General features: G+C 33.8%; 1 protein-coding gene across 1 annotated transcript in view; it reads right to left on the reverse strand.

Moving 5' to 3' along the window:
* Positions 1 to 26,901, reverse strand: part of LOC129219411 (cyclic nucleotide-gated cation channel alpha-3-like) — a 209,972-nt gene that overhangs the window by 57,750 nt on the left and 125,321 nt on the right. The window lies entirely within an intron of this gene.

The raw sequence follows: 26,901 nt of genomic DNA on the forward strand, positions 1-26,901 counted from the left end.
TTGAAGCACGAGCACGAAATACTGGATGCTGACATGCATGCGGACTATTATCACTGGCGCTGAAATAGAAAGACGAGAAGTGAGAGGACAATCTCGTTGGAGAGGATTATAAATCACAAAGATCGACAAGCAGGCAGGGGCGGACTGGGTCCCCCAAGAGGGCGCCAACCTTTACTACCAAATGGCACGAAAGAACTTAGGTTCAAGGACGCAAAGGTTTTAAAACGTGCAAAAATAAACGAAAGCGCACAAGTTTGAGGGCGTGAAAAAACGAAGGCGCACACGTTCAAGGACGCCAAAAATAAATAAATAAAGCAAACGAAGTCGCACAAGTTTGAGGAAGCCAAAAAAAAAAAAAAAACGAAGACACACAGAGGACGTTCGAGGGCGTCTGCAAACAGTCACTAACTTAAATAACGTGGCTGCGCCTCCACGTGTTTCCCTTGACGGGACTAAAAAACCTTTTGCGCCCTCGGTTTATTTTTGCGCCCTTGTACCTGAGTTCCTTTTTTTCTGCGCCCTCGAACCGTTTTCTTTTTTTAAATTTTATTTGTGCTTTCGAACGTGTGCGCCTTCGGTTTTTTGTGCCCCCCTTGATCCTGAGCTCCTACCCCCCCTCCTTTTTTTCGCTCTCAAACATGAGCGGTTTTTTATTTTTTCATTTTATTTTATTTGTGCCATCAAACGTGTGCGCCTTTGGTTTTTTACCTCTTTTTTTTCGCGCCCCCCCTCGAACCTGTGCGTCTGTTTCTTTTTGCGCCCTCAAACCTGTACGCCTTCGGGGGGAGGGGGTTCTCTTTTTTTTTGCTCCCTCAAACCTAAGCGCCTTCTCTCTCTCTTTTTTTTTTTTTTTTTGCGTCCTTGAGCACGTGCGCCTTTGGTTTTTTTAATCTTTTTTTCTTCTTGCGTTCTAAAAAGTTATAGGTCATTTATTGATTATGTAAGGATGATTTTGGCTATTTTTGACCCCCTTCCCCCCATGTAAGGGTAAGTAAGATTTTTACCCCCCTCCCCCTATCTTACGTAAGATTCCATTTCATTTTTCAAAATAATAAAATAACGAATCTTACATCACTGGAATCGTTATTAAATTCACTATTATTAATTATTTAAAAAAAAAAAAGAAATATTTACTAAAAGGAACCTAGACTGCATGTTTTTCCGGCAAATATCTTTTGTATATGATGCGATACTAATTAAAAATAAGACATGCCATACACAGTGCGATTTTTTTTATTATATTTTACACTATTCACTCTTGAGAAACAAGTAAAAAACAACTCATCCTAATACGTTTTCTACCGTCCAGGATTAAATGAAATATGATCCCTGTAAAACCACTTGACCGCGCGATTTCTAATGTAAAATATCGACTCGGAAAATATTACGTAAGAATGGGTCTGACCCCCCCCCCCCCCCCAGTAAGGGTATGTAGAGATTTCTCCGATCCCCATCCCCCTCGGGACCCTTACGTAATTAATGAATATCCCCTTATGCGTCCTCTTTTTTTTTGGTGCCCTGGGACGTGTGCGCCTTCGTTTTCTTTTCTTTGTGCCCTCCCCTTGATCGAACCTGTGCGCATGTTTCTTTTTGCTCCCTCAAACCTGTGCGACTTTTTAAAATTTTTATTTGCCCCTTTGAACTTGTGCGCTTTTGTGTCTTTTTTTTTTATTTTTTATTTTTGCACCCTTTGAGGGTCATTTTCGCCGCACGTTTAGGGGATCTAGTTCGACCCCGGTAGAAAGATCCATTTTCGGGTCCAAAACGTAAATATCGAATAAAGAAAAAACTATTCATCGAAATTTTTTCGAAAATGTCTGTAAAACCTTCCAGCAAATCTGAAAATGTTTAACGAAATCGGTCCAGTAGTTTCTGAATTTACCCCGTACATATACATTTCGATTTTGTGTTTTATTTATGTAAAGAAGACATTAGTGCTAAATTATAGGCACACTTAATTTCATTCGTAATCTTCAGTGTGATCGTAACTTCAATAAATATACATAAGCCGGGAAAATTTGTGACTGAAGATCTGTGATGCGACTTATATGCAACATACGATGCTTCAAGATTTATTATTTTTTAAACTTATATTTATTTCATTTTAGTTATTTATTTATATTTATTTTTAGTATTATTATTATTATTATTTTTTCATTTTGAACTTTTTTCCGGACTGGGGCTCATAGAAGTGAAGCCGATACTTGGATTTTACATCGAAAAGTAAATGATTGTACATCGAAAAGTACAATCGAAAACAATCTGTGGAAAAAATAAAAAACAGTTTTTATGATGTTTTTTTAAATATTTTAGGAGGGAGTACCACCCTAATAGGGTCCCTCCTTGCTACAAATGCTCATCTTTTTAAACTTCTTTTCTCTAGTCCCCCAGAAGAATGTTAACGATTAATATAATGTTCCCTCCCACTCCAAATAAAAATTTTGGCTTAGAAAAAAATCTGGAGGGGGAGGAGGTTGATCACAAGAACTCCAAAACGGGATGGGTAATGGTGGGGAATAGTGGTCATACTTGCAAATTTTGGACCCCCTGCAACTAAATCTGCAGGGCCTCTTCCCAGAGGCCAGCAGTGTATATTTGCAGCGTTAATAGGTCTTAGTGCTAGTTTTCTTTTTTTTTTTCAGTTTCTTGGGTCATCGCCCCCCCCCCCCCTGCATTGCGGATTCTGCGGGTACGCAGATCCGGGCCTGCATATTTGGATTCTGGGGGTTATTTTAAAAAACGACATATTTTGCAACATTTCACAGAAATGACTGATACAATCGATATTGATAGTGTTGTTAAAAAATTTCCATTGATAAAAAGTAGAAAATTAAAATTTTAGGTTAAAAAGAAAAAATCTTTTCAAGTATAAAAAAAATGTATCGATCAGGTTATTTATAATCATATTTTTTCTTCTTCTTTTCAATAAAAGGTTTAAGAAACACTATACCAGTATACAGTTTTAGATCATGTTTTAAATGTTTTTATCTAGTTAAAATATTGTCTCTCATAATGCAATAATTTTTGAAAAATATTTATTAGACTTTTTCGATCAACAGTATTTCCTGTTGAAGTAAGATTATATAAAAATGTAAAACACGTTTCAGATAATAAAATCTTGTTTTCGTTCTGTAAAATATTAATCATGTCGTTTTTTTGTTGTGTATGTGTGAGGGAGAGCATATAGCAGGACAGAGTAAGAGGGGCGGCAAATTTGATGCCTGCTCCGGGCGGCAGAAACCTACGCTACGCCACTGATTACAATCTACAAATTCTTATTTTCACCAAATTCTTGGTTCAACTCAGATGGCAAATGGCGGACGGGCAAATCGTACTTCCTCTTACATATTGCAGTTGAAGAGAAGTCTATTTTATAACAAGCATTTTTTATGCGGGAAATGTATCAATATTATTCATTTGATGCGTAGACCACTTAAATTCTATTGTTGACCTTGTTTTTTTTTTTTTTTTTTTTTTTTTTTTTTTTTTCAAATATTTTTCACTCGATGACATGATATTCTTTTTTTCTTTTTGTAATTTTTGAAGTGAAAAAAATATGTTTTTAAATATTCATTTTCCTCACATTTTAACGCCTTAAACCTACTGGAATTCTTTTAAAAGTTTCCTGAGTCTACGTAGCAGAGTCAAGAAGAAGCGCGTTGCTGTCAATAGACACGTTTAGTGGTGACGTCAGGGGTTGTCAGAAACTCGGGGAAGTTTCCAATCATGCCGTTGCTATGCGCGTTGCTAAGGAAGAAACAACATAGGATCTTCGTACGGATAGGGTTAGAGCGATGTTTAATTGATGGTTTCTTGCCAATTAAATGCTTAAATAATTTTTTTAGTGGTTTCAAGTTACATATAAGCCACCTGTAGACATCATTTGACGAATATCGATAGTTTTTACATGTGAATCGGGTTAAAATTCGGCAAAACATAGACTTATGTGGAATACAAGTGTGTTTTCTAGAGTTATACACTCTTCTTATTGTTATTTCGTTTTCTTTGGGTGGAGGGGAACAGCTCCGCCATTTGAGAGGGTCTGGAAAGACATTGCCCCCCCGCCCCCGCTTTCGGAAAATTGCTGTATTTCTATCAATTTTGCGCAATTTTTTGTCTTTCGATGCAATATGCATTTACTGTATATGATTTAACCCCCTCCCCCATTTGCAGAAAAATTTGAAATGATGATATTTTTTTTTTGAATCCTGTTTAGAGTTTTCTAAGAATTTGATTATAATTATTTTCTTCGGGCGGGATTTTTTTTTTTTAATGGTATAAGTAATTTTTTGTTTGGGGAAGGAGAATTTTTCAGTTTTCTCGATTGTGATGCTTGTTTGCATTGAAATTATTTTTTTTTCGAATGGGAGGGGGGATGTTAGGTTACATTGTCCTTATTCTAATGCGAGTTTGATTGGGATATTTTAGTTTAAAAGTTTTTCTTCTGCGAGAACACACACGTAATTTAAGTTAAACTCCAATTGAGCTCTATTCCGAATAGGAATAAAAACTAGCTTGAAGAAATTGACAAAATTCCCATTGATCCTAGAAAAAACTAATATGTATATCCTTGTCCCCCCCCCCAAAGAGCAATTACTTAAAATTACGCGCAGCAAGAAGAAATATCCCCTCTCCCCGAAGAAAAGAATTTAATTGAACTATGCATTGCAAATAGTAGAACAAACTGAAATTTTCAATGTATATTTATGTATATTGATGCAAAAAATATGTATAACAAGTAGAGTAAAGTAAAAATCTCCCGCCTCGGAATACAAAAAAAAAAAAAAAAATGATTAAAATACTCGTGACAATTTGAAGAAAACACGTAATTCTCCCTTTCCCCCCAAAGAGCCCGAAGGAATGGAGTTTCATTAAAATATGCATTATTACTGGAACAAATGCAGAAAAATTCCCCCCCCCCCTCCAGGTATCGCTGACTAGGCTGACATGGTCTCTCGTCTCCTAAAGAAAAGAATGCATACAATTCAATTAAAACTACTCCTCTTCCTAAAAAAAATAATAATAATTAAATTTCGCTCTAAACTTTTAAAGAAAAAATCTCACCCCCCCCCCCAAGTCATGATATATCAAATTTCCTTGAAGGGTACGTGCAAAAAGGAAAAAGTCAATGTACGAGTATGTTGCGTCGAAAAACAGCAAAAATTACGCCAAATTTATAGAAATAGTTATTTTCCAAAAGACATGAGAGGGGCAATACCTCTCCTGACCCTCTCAAATGTCGGACCTGTCCCCCTCTCCCCCAACGAAAAAGAAATAACAATAAGAAGAGTGTATAACTCTAGAAAACACACTTGTATTCCACATAATTCTATGTTTTGCCGAATTTTAACCCGATTCACATGTAAAAATTATCGATACTCGTCAAATGATGTCTACAGGTGACTTATATGTAACTTGAAACCACTAAAAAAATTATTTAGACCATTTAATTGCCAAAAAAACTATCAATTAAACATCGCTCTTACCCTATTCCTACGAAGATCCCTATGCTGATTCTCCCTTAGCAACGCGCATAGCAACGGCATGATTGGAAACTTCCCCGTGTTTCTGGCAACCCCTGACGTCACACTAAACGTGTCTATTTGTTTTTCTTAGCTGAGAAAAAAGTCAAATGTGACTCAACCTTTAATCATGAACTTAATTCAGCATTTCACTAAATTCATGGTATTTGAAAATGCACTATCAAAAAGGTGAAAATTATCCCTAATATGATAGTTGCAATTACGTTTTTGCTAGGTTTAAACTGTTTTATAGTGAAACATTGAATTTTATTTTTAACAGTGTGTTCATTGCCGTTATTGTTTCCCTCAGCTGTAAAAAGGATGCCATTGCCTCACAAGGAGTGTAAACTTATAATAAAAAAAATCAATACATTTTTTTTTTTAAAAATACAAAGAGGAAAACACAAGAAAGATTTTACATTATATGAATGAGGAAATAACACCCTCGACCTTTGCATACGAAGGAAGTGTTTTCATCACTCGGTCATGGAGGCCCTATTTTTAACAGTATACAGGGTGTTCCGTTTTAACCTGCAAGACCTTTATTTTCGCAACCGTTAATTCTAGATGTATACTTCCAGTTACAAAAATGTTCAAAATCGGATGCATGGTTAAGATATTGACAGTTTGAAGTGAAAATAAAAAGAAGTTAGAAAATACAAAATTTAACTTTTTATACGGGGCCCAGGTCCCCTAACTTGTACTTAGGGAAATAATCTCAATTGAAAAATAATTCCAACTCAAAAAGGTTGAAATTAGTACGATCAATATTCACCGAGATATGAAACGCAGCGTTTTGTGACTTACACCACTCTTCACTTGCCGTCAATAACACCTTCTGGTGGAAAATATAGCGGTTAACAAGTGTTCAAAATTATATGTGTGTAAAGAATGGTTTTTGAAATTGTTCGAGGTTTTGTAGAGTGTTTTTGCTTATCACGTCATAACATTTGCATTTGTTTTTGAATAGCAAGTAAAATTATTCATACTTTGTTTTTCTTACTTTGACGACCTGTCATTCTTCTGAAAAGGCGATAAGTTCCGATCTTATCTTTTGTATAGTCCCTTAAAACTTAAAACTAGAATATCTCCTTGAGTTTTGGTCTCACAAATGTCAAGTTTTTTGTGTCAGTAATAGTTTTCAATGGAGATTATTTCTCTTAATATTAGTTAGGGGACTTAGGGCCCGCATAAAAAGTTAAATTTTGTATTTTTTGACTCAATTTTATTTTTGCTTCAAATTTTCAATGTCTTAACTCCGCATCTGATTTTGAATATTTTTCAATCGGAAACATGCATCTAGGACAAACGGTTGCGAAAATAAAGGTCTTGCAGGTTAAAACGGAACACCCTGTATATCAAACACAGAAAGAAGCCTCCTTGGCCCTGTGGCGATTCGTATGCCACCGGAGGTCGTGGGTTTAATTCCCATCTGTGCCCTCGGTGTTATTTTCTTTTCTTTGAGTTGCAAATCTTTCCTATGCTTGTCAGAAAGGCATAGGCGCTTTGTTCGCGATCCTCTGTGATGTGAAGCTGATAATCTTCCTGTTTTTGGTGTTAGAAATATGTATGTATAGGGTTGGTTGGGGTAAGTGGGTCACCCCCCTAAAACTGAAATATGGATAAAGTTTTCAAACTTTTTTGCAATGATCATGTTAAATTTCATCACAGTGATTGGTTTTGCACATATTTGGGATTCGTGGAATTTTTTTCTAGGCACTTAATCAAAAAAAAAAAAAAAATTCTGAAAAAATTTTTTTTGCGAGTTCAAGCAACATTTTTCAAAGAAGTGTTTTCAGGTTAGCTTTTATTATTCTTTTATGATAATTAATTTTTCACGTATACTTTAATTTAAAGCTTATACAGCAACAAGAATTTTTGTATAAAATAATATTAGTAAGTGTTTAAAAAGGAGGGGTCCCACTTACTCCGTACATTTTTGCAATACGGGGTAAGTGGGTCCCCTCACTATGGGGTAAGTGACCCACTTGCCCCATAGTGAGGGGACCCCCTATAATTATGGGGATTTCAAAATCAAAAGTAACTCTGATTAAATATTTGTATGGGTGAAATACAAGAGAAACATGGAAAAAAATTTACCTAGGTCTAATGTTAGAAGTTGATGATACAAATTAAAAAATACTGTTGAATTTGCAAGAACGAATAGAAATTGTTACACTTTTCATTGGCATAGTGCAGAATATGTTGGAATAATTACTGAGGATGAAGCGATAATGGTTCTTCCTTAGCCAACTTTACATAGACTCAGTCATTTATCGTTTCCAATTTCTTTTTTAACTTATAGTTTCGGCAAATTTACTGAAATTGATCTTAATCATCTGTATTACGTTCATTAAACACACCTTTATGTGTAAAAGTAAAGTATATACCAAATGGCTTTCAATAAATTTCACAAATGAAATTGTTTTGTTTTTCGTTTTAAAATTTTCCATGATACAGATTTAAAAGCCAGTAAATATCTCATAAATGGATGCATTTACAAAATAATAATTCACACTAAAAATTTACATACTTTATCATGTAAGACCCCCTTACCCCTTTTTTAGATATGATTCATTTAAATTTAAATAAAAAGGAGGGGGGGTGACCCACTTACCTCTTACTATCTGGTAAGTGGGACACCAATCCGATTTTTAAAAAAATATAATCATTAAGAATATTTAGAGCATTATTTTAGAAAATAATGATTAACTTTTGTTCATTAATAATGTCTAAGACAAAATGAAACAATAAGCTTATGTTTTTTTTTTTATTTCAGAGCTTTTGTATAAGGTTTAAAAAACGAACTATTCTCAAAAGAAGTCCCTCTTACCCCAACCAACCCTATAATGAATGATTTTTGAGATGCTTTTAACACCAATCATACCACCGAAGAAATGAACAACTAAAACAAAAATTCATTGCGTTGTTGTGTATTTAGCGAAGATCATCATGAATTTCGGATGCCTCTATTTCTGTTGGACCTTTTTTCAGATTCCGTATAGTGTCACTTTGATAAATTGAGCAATGACAATGACCTTGACAATGTTTACCCCTTTTTAGAGAGTCCTGTGAAAAGGGGACGCGTTATTGGCACATACTTTAGTTGAAATACTACTACGAAAGTTGTTCAACTCAACTCAATTCTCCTACCATCCCAAAAAGAGGTAAAACATTGTCAAGGTCATAGTTTAGCCTATCACAATTGCACTATAAAAATCGTTGCGTATTTATTTTTATTTTTAGGTTCGTGTTAATACGTTTTCCTTTATTCTTTAAATGTAGAGTTTTCTCAATAGATGCAGCAAGAAACAAAGGGCAAAGGAACAATTTTGGATAAAACAAGTAAAAACTTCCAACCATATGGGAGCTAAAATGTACCCCCCCCCCCCCCCCCAAATTAAGCTGGATAAGAGCACTTGTTAAAATAAAATGTTTCATTTTTGTCACTCACACTACATTGCTTCTCGTAGGAGCTTAAGTTCTGCTTATCTTAAAACAAATTATTTGCCTTAGAAAAACCAATTACTGATTAAATTTCACTCAATATTTTCCTAACAAATACTATTATGTTATTTCCAGTGTCTGATATATATTCGCTTTCAACAATTGTAAAGTGACACATTACTTTCGGATCTATTTACATTTCATAAGAATTTCTTATTTTGATTTCTTTAAAACAATTGGTGCTTTACATTTTGATCTTTCATGATTAAAATTTAGTCATTGCAGCAAAGGAAATCTAGAGGAAATAAAAAGTGCCATGCTCGAATCGGATCTATAAGGTCAGGTGGAGTAAATGAATATTTCGAAAAATAACTTGATTAAATACAAAATTTTATTTTACCTTCAATCAAGTCACGAACTTCTAGTGAAGAAGTTCAAGAAACTTCAGTTTCAAGCAATAAACATAAAAGATTCATAACATACTTTATAAGCATAATGATATTTTGCCTCTTACAACACAGCATTTTTCATACGACCTAATCCATATTACATAACCTTCATTTCTAAACTCTTATGTCATTGATGAATTATGGAGTACATGTTCTCGATGAAACATTTTCCATTCATTCAAATCTTTTTCAGGAAAATATGAGAAATTTCGTTTCAGAATTCCGAGGAAATGAACAGTTTGCAAAAAACAGACAGTAATTTTGAACTTTACTGCTTTATTGGCATGTTGATTTATTTTTCACGTTTTTTCACATCATAAGCAATATTTTTCAACTAAATTTTTTTTATTTGGCCTTAATCTTTTAGTAAAAATTTTTTTTTTATCTCGTGTTTTACTCTGTTTGTGAAACTATGAAGTTTAATTTATTATTCAAAATTCAAGCTCTTTATCTTTTAGATCAATTTAAGCAGTATTAAAAAAAATTTTTAGAAAAATATAAGTAAAGTAGGGTAAATTGATTATACGGTTAGGGTTAGCTATTTGAGTATTCAAAGCAATGTTCACTTTTTCATATGTTTCTTTTTTTCCTCTTTCTTTTCTTTTTAGATAAAAAATTAGAAATCATGATTTGCGGCTATCAGACGTTGATGTGCCTTTGTCAACGAAGGAAACATGAAAGAAAATTTAAAAGAAGTGTTTGCGGGTGATTCGATTTCAAAATCTTCCAAGCCGTCTTAAACTGGTGTTAAGTGTTTCCTCGGTAGATGAACCATAACCAATATTTCAGTTGATGTAGTCCCTCCAATTTCGACCAGTTGATAAAGTAAAATATCAATTGTAAGTGTTGCAAAACATTTTTTTTTTCAATTGCATTGAAAACATTAAAAATTCCTTTAATTTCAAAAAAAAAAAAAAATCGACTTCCTGCAATTTCAAAACAAATTGTTAATTTCTTATTGGCAAATATAGTCAACTTCTATTTCAACAATGCCTCTTTTAGCCTTAGTATTCAGTGAAACAAAATTTATTTTAGGAGCGTGAAAGCAAAATGAAAATGTTTACTGAGTCTGTCTACAGATAATGAAGGTATGGTACAGATGAAGTTACGGTTGTAGCATGTCTTCAAGAGTATAAAATATTGGGGTAAAAGTTTGCTATTCTTTGTTAACTAAAGCAAACAAAATCTGCCATGATTTACAAAATAAATACTCAAACTAGAAATATCATCTCCTTCAGACAAATTATGAACTGGTTATACGGGTAAAGTACAATGAGAGAAAAGGTTGAAACAAGCTTTTGTTTTTCAAATGTTGGCAAAAAAATAACTTGTTTGCCAATAAATACCTCATTAAATATTCGTTAGAATAGAGATATACACTTCCAGAATGAGTTGATGCAGATGAAGTTTAAAGTAAAATAATCCAAATACTGGATGGTGGATGAGCAAGTATTCGATCAAAGAGCTGATTGATAATCATGCTGCTAAATTTATATTATAATTTAATTTATAAAAAATGTCCAATAATATGTGTGTTACCTATTTTTCAATTGATCTTATTGACTTTTAAGAATTTTCTTAATCTGTGCGCAATCTGTTCCGCACTATGGAGTAGAATGATCATATGAGGCAGTGAGAAGCAAAGAGATGTGAGTGGCAAAATTAAAAATTTGGAAATAACCAGTACAGTGTACATTTGAAGATACAGTAGGTGAACCTCTCCTCTGTCTTGGGGCAAGAGATGGTAGTAGTAGCCCTAGTTGTTGCTGCTATACAAAATGATTTAGAAAATTTTTTCAATGAAAGCCTACCTAGGAAGCTAGTCTTTAAACGTGTTTTACTCAAAACTTGAGAATGTCCACTTGCATCCCTTTGCTTCTCACTGCCTCAAGACTCGATTTTAAAAAGTAATATTTTCCTAACTGCTGCGCGTATAACAATAAATGATACATTAATGTAAAGATCAATACTTAACATCTTTTATTAGTTAAATTTTCCCTACATTCTAAATATTAGCGGAGTTTTTTTTTTTTTACAGTTTAAATTTCAACATTACTGTCAAATTTTAGACGAAAATCGTTTCACTCTGGAAACATCATCAACACAGATAAACATTAAAACCTGGTCTCTGACAACCCACCGAATCCTGAATTAAACACTAATTTAACTAAACACGAAATTAGTCTTTATAACTAAACCTACTCAGTGACGTTAGGTAATAGTTTGTAGGAGACCCCGACTTCAAAAGGTTATTAATAATTAAGAGATCGTATATAATTAGTTAGGTATTTAAAATAATTCATCGTATAGTAATTAAAATCAGTGTTTATTTTATAATTGGGCGTTTAGTTTAGTTGATTTTTGTACTGGAATTGTAAAATAAATTTCATTTCTAGTTTTGGGTAGGAAATAGTATATAAGTGTAATCGGTTATTTTTTGCTTTTTAGCTCCTTGGTGTTTTTTGAAGGCGTTTTTTTTTTTGTTTAAAAGTAATTTATTTTTTTATTTTTAGTGATGTAAATATAAAATAAATTCGTAGGACAGAGTATGTGGTACATGACGTTGAGACCTTTATTACGCATATGTCGAGTAAGAAAACGTCGAGCACACGAGTCTGAAAACAACTAAGATGAGCACGATAGAAAAAGAAATAGATCACAGCGTCGTCGGACGACTGTGAAGAAAGGCGTTTTCAAACGTGCAACTATGTACAAAAAAAAATGTGTCTTCATTATTAGTTCGACTTTATCAAAGTTTGCTTTCCGAAAGCAAATGCACGAGTCACTAAAAAATAGAACAGAAATCGTTTTAAGTTTAAAATTGTAAAATTGAAAATTTTAAAATTGAAAAATTGTAACATTGTAATTTGTATTTCACAAAAATACGTATCACATAACCCTCGATAAAGCTGTCATAGATTTAGGAAAATCTAACTTTGCGAAAGGACGAATATATACGTAGCTCTCAGCATAGTCAAGACTTGAAGTAATAGCTCGATATGGTTTAGAACCCTTTAAACTTTTAACTAAACCTCACGATGAACAAGCATTAGCAGAAATACCTCCCTGGATGCATCTCATTCCTGATGAAAAGTATAGACTGGATTCAGTGTTTTGATAGAACCATTTAAACGTTTGCGGTTTCCCAAACTACAAATAAACTGTAAATTACAAGTCGTAATATTGTAAATTATAAATTGTAACATTATAAATTGTAAATTGTAATTTATGTTTCACAAGAATACGTGTCATGTAACTCGTGAGAAAAGTCGCATGATTCTTCCAATGCCCCCATTATAGATGAAGATAAAAAATTCCACTAGAATGAATTTTATATTTGCTTCAGAGAATCCTTGATTCAAAATTTTCACTATGATTACTTTTAATAATAATGTTTTTTAGCACTTTATTTAACTATGGATAAAGAAAACACATACCTTTGTTTTATGGCATTTTTTTAACAATGGGTTTTATATTTAATCGTTCGTGAGGGAACGATAGAACATTGTACGAAGAAAAAACTAATCTGACGAGTTCAGAACCTCCTTTTTTTGAAGCCTGCTAATTAGTATAACCCTAATTTCAAATTAAACTGGCGGTATTTTCAAATAGTAAAACTAGAACACTGGTCAAACTTGACAAATCAGACACTAGTTACATAATATTATTAAAGAATATAAGTTAAATCATCGGGGGTAGGGGCGATCTGTATTCGATTCCCCTTGGATTGAACACTAAATATGTTTAAAAACTGAATAATAATAAAAAAAAAAAAAAGTTTCAGTGAGTAAATTAAGTTATTTTAGTTAAAAATAATATTAAGGTAATTGATTCAGCCATTAAAGTAGCACAATATATTTAATTTACTGGTTTGCTACGTAGTAAAACATTGGTAACACCTATAAGTAAAAATTAACAGGCGGGGAAAATTAATCATCCATATGCCGCGAGAATTCTCGTTGAAGATGAAGGCAAAACTTTTGCTGTGAAAACACACCGATCACGGAAAAACCACGTGAGCTGTGACGCATTCCGCCCGCTGACGTAAGCTCGATTACGTATTCACAACTTGAGAAATTTACAGTTTCTTAGATTTCTCCGAGACCCCTTATCAGATCCAGACCAAATTACCATGGGATTATCTGGGAAGTATACCCTTTCAAACAAAAAAAAGAATTTTTCAAATCGGTCCAGTAGTTTTGGAATTTTCCGAAAACATACATAAAAAGCCGCATGACGAAATCATAACCTTCTTTTTTGAAGTCGGTTAAAAATAGCAGATCTATCGCATTTCACATAGGAACTATTAGTATTCAATATTTGATTGATTTCTATAATTTTTATGAGCGTTTCATATTTTATTGCACCAGCGTTTATAGTCGAAGTAGACTTTCGATATTTACATTAGATTTTATTACATATTGTTATACCTCCCGTTCCGTGCTCTTGTTATTCAAAAGATAAATTTCCTCTCTTATTAAAAAACCCAATCAATTGCCAATGAATATGATTGTCTTTATCATTATGTGGCAATTTAAACACAAAGTCAACGTAAGCCAATATGTAGTAAAAGTAAATCAATATACATCCTGCTACACCTCGTTAACAGTTCTATTGACTGATCTGAAAAACTCATTATAGCACGATGAGATGCATTCTATGCAATAAATTCTTGACAATGACCAAATTCTCATTCGGTTGGCGTGACCTATAATTTTTAGTCTTGAATGTTTCAGGTGCTCTGTTTGACATCCATGATGGAATTGACGAGCGCCCTTGATCGATTATCTTTTAACGAGCTATAATCGATATGAGACTAGCGTGATCTTCTTCACTTCTGAGAGCAAACATGAGGGACAAGGTGGAAAATTAAACTTTTTCAAACTGAGAACTTTAGAACTCACGATATATATGAATGCCGTGGGAATGTGAAGCGCAGTATCAGCATAAATGAGTTTTTAATATCTTAAAAAGAAACGCGTTCTGGATTCCCTTTAAACAATCAAGAAATGTTTGAATAGGAGCTTTAATTTCAGCGGAAACCAAATAAGCAAGCTTGTACAATGAAAAGTAGACTCAATGAGAAAAGTACAAAAAAAAAAAAGAAAGGAAAAAAGAACAACGGGGCTGGGACAGCGATACTGCTACCTTCTCACGGCAGTATGTATATGCAAGGGTGCTGCGAGGGCGGTTTTAAGGGGTCACCCCAACCCTCAAAGCCCTTGGTTGTGACATTGTAGTTGTTACTTAGGCCACTCGGGAACCCCAGCCCGACTAGCGATGCTACTGCCTGTTCTCGAACTCCGCGACTAGCAGCTGCGAACGGTTCCAATTGAAAAAGGGGTGATTGTTTAATTAAACGCACTTCCCGATACATTCAGTTTTTGCTTGCTCGTTACTTCCTTCTTACTATCACCCTTGTTTTGATAAAAACAGAAGAGACCTGACGCAAGCGCAAATTCGAGTAGAGTTTCGCGTTAAAATATCGGACAGTACTCGATTTTAAGGCAGAGGGTTTACGGCTTCCGTTTTAATCGAGCGCCTTTTTCTAGGTGGAGTCCGATTTGGCTCAGACACCACGCTAGATGGCAACACCATTTACGAACAGTTCGATGATCTAGAACCAGCCAGAGGTCGAATAACTTTCTGGTCTAGCACCCCCAGAGGTATCGTTTCACTTGGAGGACATGGTGACCACGAGCATATTTAACGTCGCCCAGTCACCATTAATGACGATGGTGGATCTTCGACCAGCGAGGATCGAACCCGAGACCCTCCGGTCACAAGTCCGATGCCTTACCGATCAGGCCACCACGACCCGGTTGTGACATACAGTAACAATACCAATACGAAGAGTTTATACCAATGCAAAGACTATTCTGAACAACTCCCTCCCCTACAGGTAAAATCTGGCTGTGCTAGTGACAAGAGCTATTTAACCTACAGTGGAAGTTCACTCCTAGTGTGAGAAAGCCATAGTTAGATGTTCAAGTTGAAATTTTAAAAGTGAAAACGAATGAGAATTACAGTATCATTAATTAAATAATCGTATATTTATTTTAATTATTGAGAGATCAAGTCAATCAAATTAGTGCTCAAGGATATTGCTCCGTAATTCACGCTGGCGAATAAAAGGGCGACTTATGAAAGAACGTTTTATGTCGTGTTTGCTTCGTCCAATGATACCAAAATTTAAAGATTTAAAAAAAAAGGTTTTTTCGCCGAAAAATAAACAAGCAAATCACATTTTCGCTATTCAAAAAATTAATTAAGAAATTGGGTTTATGAATTCCTTCTGTCGAACCCGAACGCTTCGCACGGGTCAAAGACCATCCTAACTGCGCGTTTTCGTTTTTTTTTTCCAGCAATCACATTGCTTATTGTTCTCACTCTCACTTGATTGTTTTGAATTCCTATGATTTTATTCCCCCCTCCCCCCGCCTCTGCAGCACCACCGTCGACCGGCCCCTCCCGACGCTGTTCCTATACATACATACACCTACACATACACACATCTACACATCACACCTATACCTACACACACCTACACATGCATTAGACACACACACACTTACACACATTTGAGTTCAAGGTGTCAAAATTCAAATTATTGTTACTTTTTTTTTTTTTTGCGCCCTTGAACCTATGAGCCTTTTTATCTTTTTTTGGCGTCCTAAAACCAGCGTGCCATCGTTTTTTCTTCTTTTGCACCCTAGAAGCTTTTTTTTTTTTTTTTTTTTGCGCCTTAAAACTTGTTTGCCTTTGTTTTTGTTTTCTTCTTCTTTTTTGAGCGATCACACTGCTTATTGTTCTCATTTGACTGTTTTGAATTCCTACGATTTTATTCCCCCCCCCCCCCCCGTCTCCTTCTGCAGCACCACCGTCGACTGGCCCCTCTCAACGCTGTTCCTCTATTGAAAATCGTCTCCAGGTTGCTTCCATATCCTATACACACACACATACACACACACTCATGCATGCACACAGACACAAACACACGCATACATATACACACACTTACACATACACACATGCCCATACACTCATGCCTGCACACAGACACAAACACATGCACACATACACACGCATACACACATACACACGGGCATACACACACGCACACACACATACACACACGCACACACACTCATGCCTACACACACGCACACACACTCACGCCTACACACACACTCGTGATTGCGAAAAACATAATTTGAATACAAGATGTCAAAATTCAAATTATTATTATTATTTATTTATTTATTTATTTGCATCCTCGAATCTGTGCGCCTTCTGTTTTTTTTTTTTTTCCTTTTTTCGCCCTCGAATCTGCGCGCCCTTTAGGAGACAAGTTTGGGAGTCAAGTCCTCTCCAGGGGACCCAGTCCGCCCCTGGGTAGTAGTAGTATATATGAGATTGAAAACTATTTGGGAAAGTTGAGCAACACGAAGCTAAACTTCTAGCACATAAACGTCATTATTTCTACTAAATTTGTTGAATTCTAGCTAACGTTCCTTAATTTCTTAAACTACTTACGGATCAACCCAATATATTTTTTGAAAGAAGAAAAATGCATCGCAAGTATTCAAAAAGTACCTACTAATTAATATTGAAACATTAAAAAATAAATCTTAAATAATTCAAATACAATATTCTTTAATTTAATTTCATCACGAAAATTGATTTTCAAAATACGTACGAGTAAAATTAAGTAACAGAAGAGTCATTCGTATACGTAAGAAAAGTTGACAGGAAAAAGGAAATCATAGAAATCAATTATCATAAGGAAGTATCTTGATCTTCAATCACGCAACCAATAACGAGAAATGAAGGAAATTTAAGACAAGCTTCAATATTTTAACACACAGAATGAATTCTCTATGTTCTTAAGCCAAATAAAGTATTGGTTCAAATACTGAAATACAGTGAAACCTCCCTTAACGGACACTCCCGAATAACGGACACCTCTAATTAACGGACATTTTTGCAAGTCCCAGTCCCTCAATATAGGCCATTCCATGTAATTCACTCTGAATAACGGACACTCCGAATAACGGACAGTTATTTCACAAAAAAGTTCCCTTGCGATTGTAACCCTTCCGGTTTTTTTTCTTTTCACAGAATATCTTATTAATTGATTGCCTTACAACGCTTTTCATCCTCCACAACTGATATCCCAGTTGTGGGATATCAGGGATATCATCCCCCCCCCCGTCATTTCCTTATCACTCTTTCTTGGAATTAAAAGGGTGGTAATGGGCAGAGGCAGCGATTGGGGCTTAAAAAGTTGTGGGACAGAAAAAAAAAGAACTAAAAGACATGGTACTTTTTGCGGGCAGCAAAAAATGAAAAAGAAAAAAAAAAGTCATAATTTCGTTACGGCTAGTTTTGAGAGCATTGAAGCAGATAAGTGAAAACTGATGTCAGTCTAACAATTAACGTACGTTTTTCTTAAGATTTTAATGAATTTTGTACACAATAACTATTCAAAAGTTGAGATAAAAAAGAGGAAACTGGGCGCTTTTTGTAACTGGGGCTCTCGGGAGATGCAATTGAGCAGACCGGCGCCAGTAGTATACGGCTTTATGGCGCCGTAGTTTCGTTGGGTTGTTTAATTTTTAGATATGAAAAAGATTTGTCCATATTCAAGGTCATATTGCCAACTGTCAATCATGCAATAGTGATACTCGAGATAAAATAAATAACTATAAAAAAAAAATTAACCATAAAAAATGTGTGTGTGTGGGGGGGGGGTTGCTTCGCCGAATCACCGCCGCCGCCATTGGTAATGGGATATTCATACCCTGAGATGAAGTGAGAGGCAAGCAAACCTAATTTTCATGCAGCAATCGTAGCTTTGCAGTTGCAAACTTTAATAAAGGCGTGTTGATTTAGTTGATTTTTTTGTGTGACAATATTATTTGAGTTTTAAAATGGCAACTAAAAGAAAGAGACTGACATTGAAAGAAAAAATTAATGTTTTGGATGTTGCCGAAAAAGAAAAAATAAGTGTCCGTTGTTTTGCCGATCGTTTTCAAGTTGGGAAAACTCAAATCAGCGAAATTTTAAAAGATAAAGACGAAATTAGAAAATTGTGTACAATTAGAAGACTTTTCGGAAGCACTGAAATACAGTGAAGAATTGAAAAACTTTTTCCTGAGCAAAGGGGACACTGAAGGACTTGCTAAGGAAAATGATTTAAATATATTGAGAAACAGGTTTGTAATGCAAAAAAGAGATGTCAAACTGTTTTAACTGATTACTTTAATTGATTAAATGCTTTTTAAGACAAGTGTGTGCAGTCAGTATACCTTTATTTAAAAAAAAAAACACACACATTAATTACACATGACGTAAAATGTAGTAAACCTTTCGCAATTGTTTCGATTGTGTTCTACAAAGGGAAAAACAGCCCATTTTGAAAAAGATAAATTAAGTAGTTCCTCCTAATAGCGGACACCTCCCAATAACGGACAAAACTTCTGGTCCCTTGACTGTCCGCTATTCGGAGGTTTCACTGTACTGTACATTATTAATCTTGGTTAATAACAATATTGCTGTCGTTTAATCACATATTATCTCTCCTTTTACTTCCTTGATGTTTGACTTAGTATTTTCCGATAGCTTAGGTAAGCACGAAAAATTCTCTCAATATTGTTTCATATTTTTAACATTGTATCATAGAAACTGCTGAAATAATGAAAAAAAAAAAAGAAAAAAAACAGACTAAGAAAAGAGTAATTTTACTCTGCGGATCATAATAGATCACTGAAAATAAAAGTGCTAGAAAGTTGGGTTTACATATCGTATGACACGATTTTCTTTCTGTTTTTATGGACAAAACTTTATGTTCAACAAATGCCCAATCATTAATTTTAAATACAAAATAGTCATCGATGACACAATAGTTTGCTTTCCTTTGCTCTAGAAAATATCCAATATGTGACTATTTTTTTCTCACTGATGATGTCTTCTAGGTTTCTGAGTTCTAAGCACTACATTCAGTTTTCATGTACTGATATTAGCGTGTCAAGCCATCATTAAATTATACTATCTGGGAACATAAGCTTTTCACAAATAGCGTGCATTTCTTTTTCCAACTTTCTTTCTTATAGCACTGAACGGATATGAATGAGAATGTGTTTACTTAGATCGCAGTGCGAGAAATTGGATAAAAACCAATTTCTTTTCTCACTCGGTTTAAATTCCATGCTGACCTTGAAATTTCTGTGGAGGAAACCGCAACAAATGGTAAAATATAATAGATTAAAATGCTAAAATAACAATAATATATATATTTTTTAATGGCAGTTGCGGAACTAGCCAACAGAAACTATACTTTCATCATATAACATACGCTATATACACCTAAACCGGTTTTTATGCGGCGGATAGGGACCGCATAAAAAATCGCATTAAAAAAAATTGTTCGAAACTTCACGAGTAGCTGAAAAAAGTTATTTTCGTAGCACAGTTAAAAAATTTTTTTTTTTTTGTATGCAGTGGATAGGAACCGCATAAAAAAGTCTCAAGTAGGAAACAACCCAAAAAGTTATCTTCAAACAAAATCAAAATAAACCAAGTGATGATAATTTTGCCGACTCCCGAAACATTTCCCAAATAAGGAAATTTTTAGGAGGTCACAGTGACTTCCCACCGGGATGCCCCTGTCGCCACTTGAAGATACTACTTCGCACTCGTTTTATAAATAATTTTCTCATACCGCACACACACACACACACAAAAAAAAAATCGCATTAAAAAAAAAAGAAAAAAAAAAAAGAAAAAGACCGCACAAAAACAGGTTTGGGTGTATGTTGAAGATATAATCTGTTCTTCCTGAGAAGGCACTTCGTTCCGCCTTCTCGAAAGCAGATTTCAATTTTACGCGGGGTTATAATATCCCCGTGCTTGTAAATGAGACAACTAGACAACCTAAACTTTAGCTTGCACTTTAATGTGCAAAAAAAGTCTTAATCTCCTTTATATCATTTTCTTCGCTTGTCTGTTGCTATTTTTGTTATTCTTACATTTTAAAAACTGATGCTTTTTCTACGAAATGCTATGATCCGAATAATTATGCCTTCTGCCGAAAACAGCGGAATAGAATCATCGGATACCACGTGACGAAGGCGGAATCAAGGGCCTTCTCGTGGAAAAAGGAGAATATATGAACATACAAATTGAATTAAGTTTCATTTAATACACTCAAATATATCAATTCAATACTGTCAACTTCAACATTATAAGTTCATGTTATTCAGTAAAAGCATTGCTTCTGTCAACCAGTCCCACGACTCCCATTTTGTTTTAATAAAGCAGATTTGTAAAATATTTTTGAACAGGTTTAAAGTATACCTTGATTTAGTATGTACAGAGAGTTCCGTTTTAACCTGCAATACCTTTATTTTCGCAACCGTTAGTCCTAGATGTATACTTCCAATTGAAAAAATGTTCAAAATCAGATGCAGAGTTATATATAAGCTATTGAAAGTTTGAAGTGAAAATAAAAAGAAGTAAAGAAATACAAAATGTAACTTTTTATACGGACCCCAGGTCCCCTAACTTATCTTTAGGGAAATGATCTTCATTGAAAAATAATTCCAACACAAGAAGTTTGAAATTAGTACGACCAATATTCACCAAGATTTGAAACGCTGTGTTTTGTGACTTACACCACTTTTCACTCGCCGTCAATAACGCCTTTTGGGGGAAAATATAGTGTTTAACAAGTATTTGAAATTATATGTGTGCATCGAGTGTGGTTTTTCAAATTGTTCGAGGTTTTGTAGCATGCTTTTGCGTATCACGGCATGACATTTGCATTTAATTTTGAATTACAATGAAATATATAAATACCTTGCTTTTCTTACTTTAACGACCTGTCATTCTTCTGAAAGGCCGATAAGTTCCTATCTCATCTTCTGTACGGCCCTTTAAAACTTTTAACTGGAATATCTCCTTGAGTTTTGGTCGCACAAATGTCAAGTTTTTTGTGTCAGTAATAGTTTTCAATGGAGACTAATTCTCTAAATATAAGTTAGAGGACCTAGGGCCCGTATAAAAAGTTAAATTTTGTATTTTTTGACTCAATTTTAATTTTGCTTCAAATTTTCAATGTCTTAACTTCGCATCTGATTTTGAACATTTTCAATTGGAAGTATGCATCTAGGACTAACGGTTCGAAAATAAAGGTTTTGTAGGTTAAAACTGAACACCCTGTTAATATAAATATTCAAGTAGATAGGACACCTAAAGAAAATACTACACCAAATACAGAAACTGAGAAACATGTCGCTCTCCCAGGTGGGCTCGGAACAACCAACCTTTCGGTAAACAGCCAGACGCGCCAGCCGATTGCGCCACAAAGGCTTCGCTACATCGGAATCGTTAAACGATTTTATACAAACAAAACTCTGCTCATACGCGTCGAAGGTAGAAGCTGGAACGCTTTTTTATGTCCTTTTTACTTCCTTTTACAAAAAAGGAAGTCTTGTATTCGCGAAAAAATTTTCACTCAAAAATCGGCCTTAATTTCCATTTTACTCACCCCCAAATGAATGTTGAGTTTTTTTTTCGACCCGACCAAACGTACATATGAGCCGCTCAGAAGCCAATGCGGTTAAGTCCAAAACACAAAAATTGAGAAAATTAATGTTTTTTGATACATTAGTTTTTAAAATTCTTGGTTTATTAATTTAATTAGAAAAGTGTATAAAGTCTTTTTTCAAGGTATAAACTCTGCAAAAAAAAACAAGATATGTACAGGATGTGTTAATAAAAACGTAAGTATTTATTGAAATAATGACAGCATCTTAAAAATTTTAGGACTTATACCTTTTGGCAGCTGAAAAAGATAAGAAATTTAGGTAAAAATAATAAAATAACATTTATTGTCATAAGTTTTATGTTTATTCATCATAACAAAAATCATCTTCTTCCGAGGTATTTAAATGTAAATCTTGATCTCCACGTGTTGTCCTTAATGTCCTGTAAAAGTCGTGTTTAATTGGAGGTATATACTTTAATAAACATATGATGTCTTTTTTTGTTTCTTTTGAAAATGTTCTGCAGTTAGGATATAATATAGGTTGAGTTATATTTTTAAAATTTACTGGCCTACCTATTTTTGTATTTTATTTATTATTATTTTTTTTTAATATCAATTACATGAAAGGTATCATCCTCGTCAAAATTCTGTTTGAACTTAAATATTCTTTGCAAACACCAACATCTTGGGAGTTAAGAGCCATTATTTTGAAGTTCAGACAAGGTGTGTAGGTGACCATTTTTGATTTTTATAATTTTTTTATATGTCAAAGTAGGTCATGAGAAGTGAACATTCTGAAATTTTTAGCCTTCCAAAAAATTTTTTTCGCTCGTTAAAAATTCCCAAAGTTTGACGTTTTGCAGCGCTTTTTAGAAAAATTCTAAAAGTCGCATTTCAGTGCGCTTTAGCTCTTTACAGAAACACCACCCCACGGTTATATTTATATTTATTGGTTGTACTGTATCTAGTGATGATGACTTCATAGTTATTTTGGTTGGGGGTTGTTGCTTTCTTCGATAAGGGGTCGCAAAGTATGGATTTTATCCGTTTTCGCGCAAGTTGAGCCTGCGTTATTTCCCCCAAAAAGCCACCCCCCCCCCCCCCCGAAAAAAATGTAACATATACTGAAAGTTTATACTATGGAGAGAGTAAATGGCACAAAATTTGTTTGAGGTTTAATTTTTTTTAGGAGAAAAATACCCTGATATTTTTCAAATTATCAAAAATTGTGCTTTTTTGATCGCAATTAACTCAAAACAGCATCACTAGGAAAAAAAACCTTTTATATATTATGGTACCTGGCTATGTGTAAAACATCATGAAAAAGAAAGCAGCATGGGATCTCTTCTTGTTTTCCAGAAAATAATTTTTTTTGTAGCTCATTTTATGCGTTTTCTCGTACGTAAAACATGTGTCCAGTATGCAGATTAGATCTTCTAAAACTTTAAGGATGTAGTAAGAATGTATATATGTGTGTATAGAGAAAGAAAAAGACTAGTAATACTTTATTTTTCTGATTTTTACAAATTGATGGTATTTTAATTGCAAGTAATTCAGAAAACGATAAATCCATATCATATATATATATATATATATATATATATATATATATATATATATATATATATAGATTTATCGTATCAATCCCAAAATAATTCTTTCTTATTTATGTCCGTAGCAATAGAAGAAATATCATGAACAATATCTGCTTCACTTTCCTCTAAATGTCTATTTTCTATGTCATCTTCAAATACCTCTAAAAGGCTGTCGGCTCTTGATAAATGAGTATTATTCGCTTTTTCTTGCTTGGGATATCAGCTAAAAACAGTTTGAATTTGACTTTTTGTCAGATATTCGTTCGGTTGGGATATTTTTATGTCTTCAATCATCTCTGTTCTCATTGCATGTTCTACTTGGTCGGACGTCTGTTTTCTGCCGGTTTTTTACCATAAAGGAACTTTTCATAAAGAAATTCTATTTGTTTCAATGAAAATTGTGTACTTCTACGAGTTGGGAGAGCCCACTCCTCACATGAGATTTCCAAAATGTTTTCTTCTTTGTTTTCTCTTTTGTTGCAGAACATGCAATGAGAACAGAGATGATTGAAGACATAGAAATATTCCAACCGAACGAATATCTGACAAAAAGTCAAATTCAAGCTGCTTTTAACCGATGTACAAAGGGAAAAAAAAGCGGATAATACTGATTTATCAAGAACCGACAGCCTTTTAGAGGTATTTGAAGATGACATAGAAAATAGACATTTAGAGGAAAGTGAAGCAGATATTGTTCATGATATTTCTTCCATTGCTACGGACATAAATAAGAAAGAATTATTTCGGGATTGATACGATAAATAAATAAATAAATAAATAAATATATATTATATATATATATAATATATATATATATATATATATATATATATATATATATATGATATCGATTTATCGTTTTCTGAATTACCTGCAATTAAAATACCATCAATTTGTAAAAATCAAAGAGTGTAAAAATAAAGTATTACTAGTCTTTTTCTTTCTCTATACACACACATATATACATTCTTACTACATCCTTAAAGTTTTAGAAGATCTACTCTGCATACTGGACACACGTTTTACGTACGAGAAAACGCATAAAATGAGCTACAAAAAAATTATTTTCTGGAAAACAAGAAGAGATCCCATGCTGCTTTCTTTTTCATGATGTTTTACACATAGCCAGGTACCATAATATATAAAAGGTTTTTTTTTCCTAGTGATGCTGTTTTGAGTTAATTGTGATCAAAAAAGCACAATTTTTGATAATTTGAAAAATATTAGGGTATTTTTCTCCTAAAAAAATTAAACCTCAAACAAGTTTTGTGCTATTTACGCTCTTCATAGTATAAACTTTCGGTATATGTTACATTTTTTTCGGGGGGTGGCTTTTTGGGGGAAATAACGCAGGTTCAACTTGCGCGAAAACGGATAAAATCCATACTTTGCGACCCCTTATCTGAAGAAAGCAACAACCCCCAACCAAAATAACTATGAAGTCATCATCACTAGATACAGTACAACCAATAAATATAAATATAACCGTGGGGTGGTGTTTCTGTAAAGAAGTAAAGCGCACTGAAATGCGACTTTTAGAATTTTTCTAAAAAGCGCTGCAAAACGTCAAACTTTGGGAATTTTTAACGAGCGAAAAAAATTTTTTGGAAAGCTAAAAATTTCAGAATGTTTACTTCTTATGGCCTACTTTGACATACAAAAAAAATAGGAAAATCAAAACTGGTCACTGCCAAAATTTCCGTTTTTTGTCTGAATTTCAAAATAATGGCTCTTAAGTCTAATAAGATATTCAAAAAACTGAGATCTTGGTCCTTTGGTGTTATTCCTGGGTCGTTTTCTTTTGATAGCATGAACTCTAATTAACTCACTTAAAAAAAATTTTGCTTATGATGATCATTAAGCTTGTAAAAAATTTTCGTCGCCTGTTTTCTTTGATAAAAGGTCATCTTGCGATTACAAAGTCGTAAGCAGTTACAAGGTTTATTATCAAATTTCTTTGCAGGAAGTATTCTTTTATTTTTATTTTGATATTTTTTACCTTGTATCCTTTTTTGCTCTCAACATTTCTCGACCATTTCGCAGGATTCCTGCTGCGTTTTCTACCAACTTTTCCGTTATTTTGATTATTGTCTATATATTCGTTATCTGACAATGTATCGGAATCAATACAGTTAACCCTCCTTGAATTAGAATGAAATATCGTATCACTTTCACTATATTCTATTTCCATTGACATTTTTAGTTTTTATACCCTTACGATAAATCTTTTTATTATTTTAAAAAGTCAGAGTTTTTACAGTCATTAAAAAAATTTATTTAATGTTTTTGATGACAATAATTCTCGCAAACACTTCAACGTAATATTTTTGTGTTCTGACGCACATGCATAAAACTCAAACAATTCTAATTAGAAGGTAACGGTTACAGTTACTATGAATTTCTTGTTTTTCAGTATTGCCAACAAATATCGAAGGAAGAAGAATAATTTAATTTTTATTTCAAAGCTTATGTAAAAAAATATTGATAAAAGGTGGACTTATTCACAATGGCTTCTAAAATTATTGTACAATAATTTCGGAAGCTATTAAAAAAAGGGCAGAAAATATCAAAAAATGGACTTAACCGCATTGGCTTCTGAGCGGCTCATATGTACCTAAGAACGTATAGACGCCCGAAATATCCATTTTGAAGTTTCCCGAGTTAATTACAACGATTTTTTTCGTGACTGTATGTACGTATGTATGTGCGTATGCGTGTCGCATAACTCAAGAACGGTATGTCCTAGAAAGTTGAAATTTGGTACTTAGATTCCTAGTGGGGTCTAGTTGTGCACCTTCCATTTTGGTTGCATTCGGGTGTTTCTAAAGGGATCTTTTGCACCTTTTTGGGGGGAATTCATTGTTAATTTCAATGCAAACTCAAGTGGTGTTATAATTTGGCGGATACTTGGCGATATATCGTCAGTCTTTTGGTCACCAAGTTTTGTCGCCAATTTGGCGACAAATTTGGCGTTGTTTTTTTTAAATCTGGTTTCAATGTGGCCATTGTTGGTGATATTTAGAGAGTTAGAGAATCACATTAAAATTGCAATAATAGGGAAATAACATTAAATTGTTGTAAAAGGAAGTCATGTGATGCACACATCAGCTCGTTTACAGTTAATTCTGGCCGCAAACTCCCATAAGAAGCATAGCTTCAAAAAACCTTTCCATAAAAACGTCCAACCAATTCTAACCAACAATGATCCAAAGCCATTTCTATTAAACATGCTTAAAAAATTTGCAATGATATACAGTGGCTCCCAAAAGTGTTCGTACACTTTGAAATTTTTTAGTAAAACCAAAATAACTCAAAACTGAATTCGAATATGAAGTCCA

This window comes from Uloborus diversus, chromosome 3 (assembly GCF_026930045.1).
Source record: "Uloborus diversus isolate 005 chromosome 3, Udiv.v.3.1, whole genome shotgun sequence".
Classification (NCBI taxonomy): Eukaryota; Metazoa; Arthropoda; class Arachnida; order Araneae; family Uloboridae; genus Uloborus; species Uloborus diversus.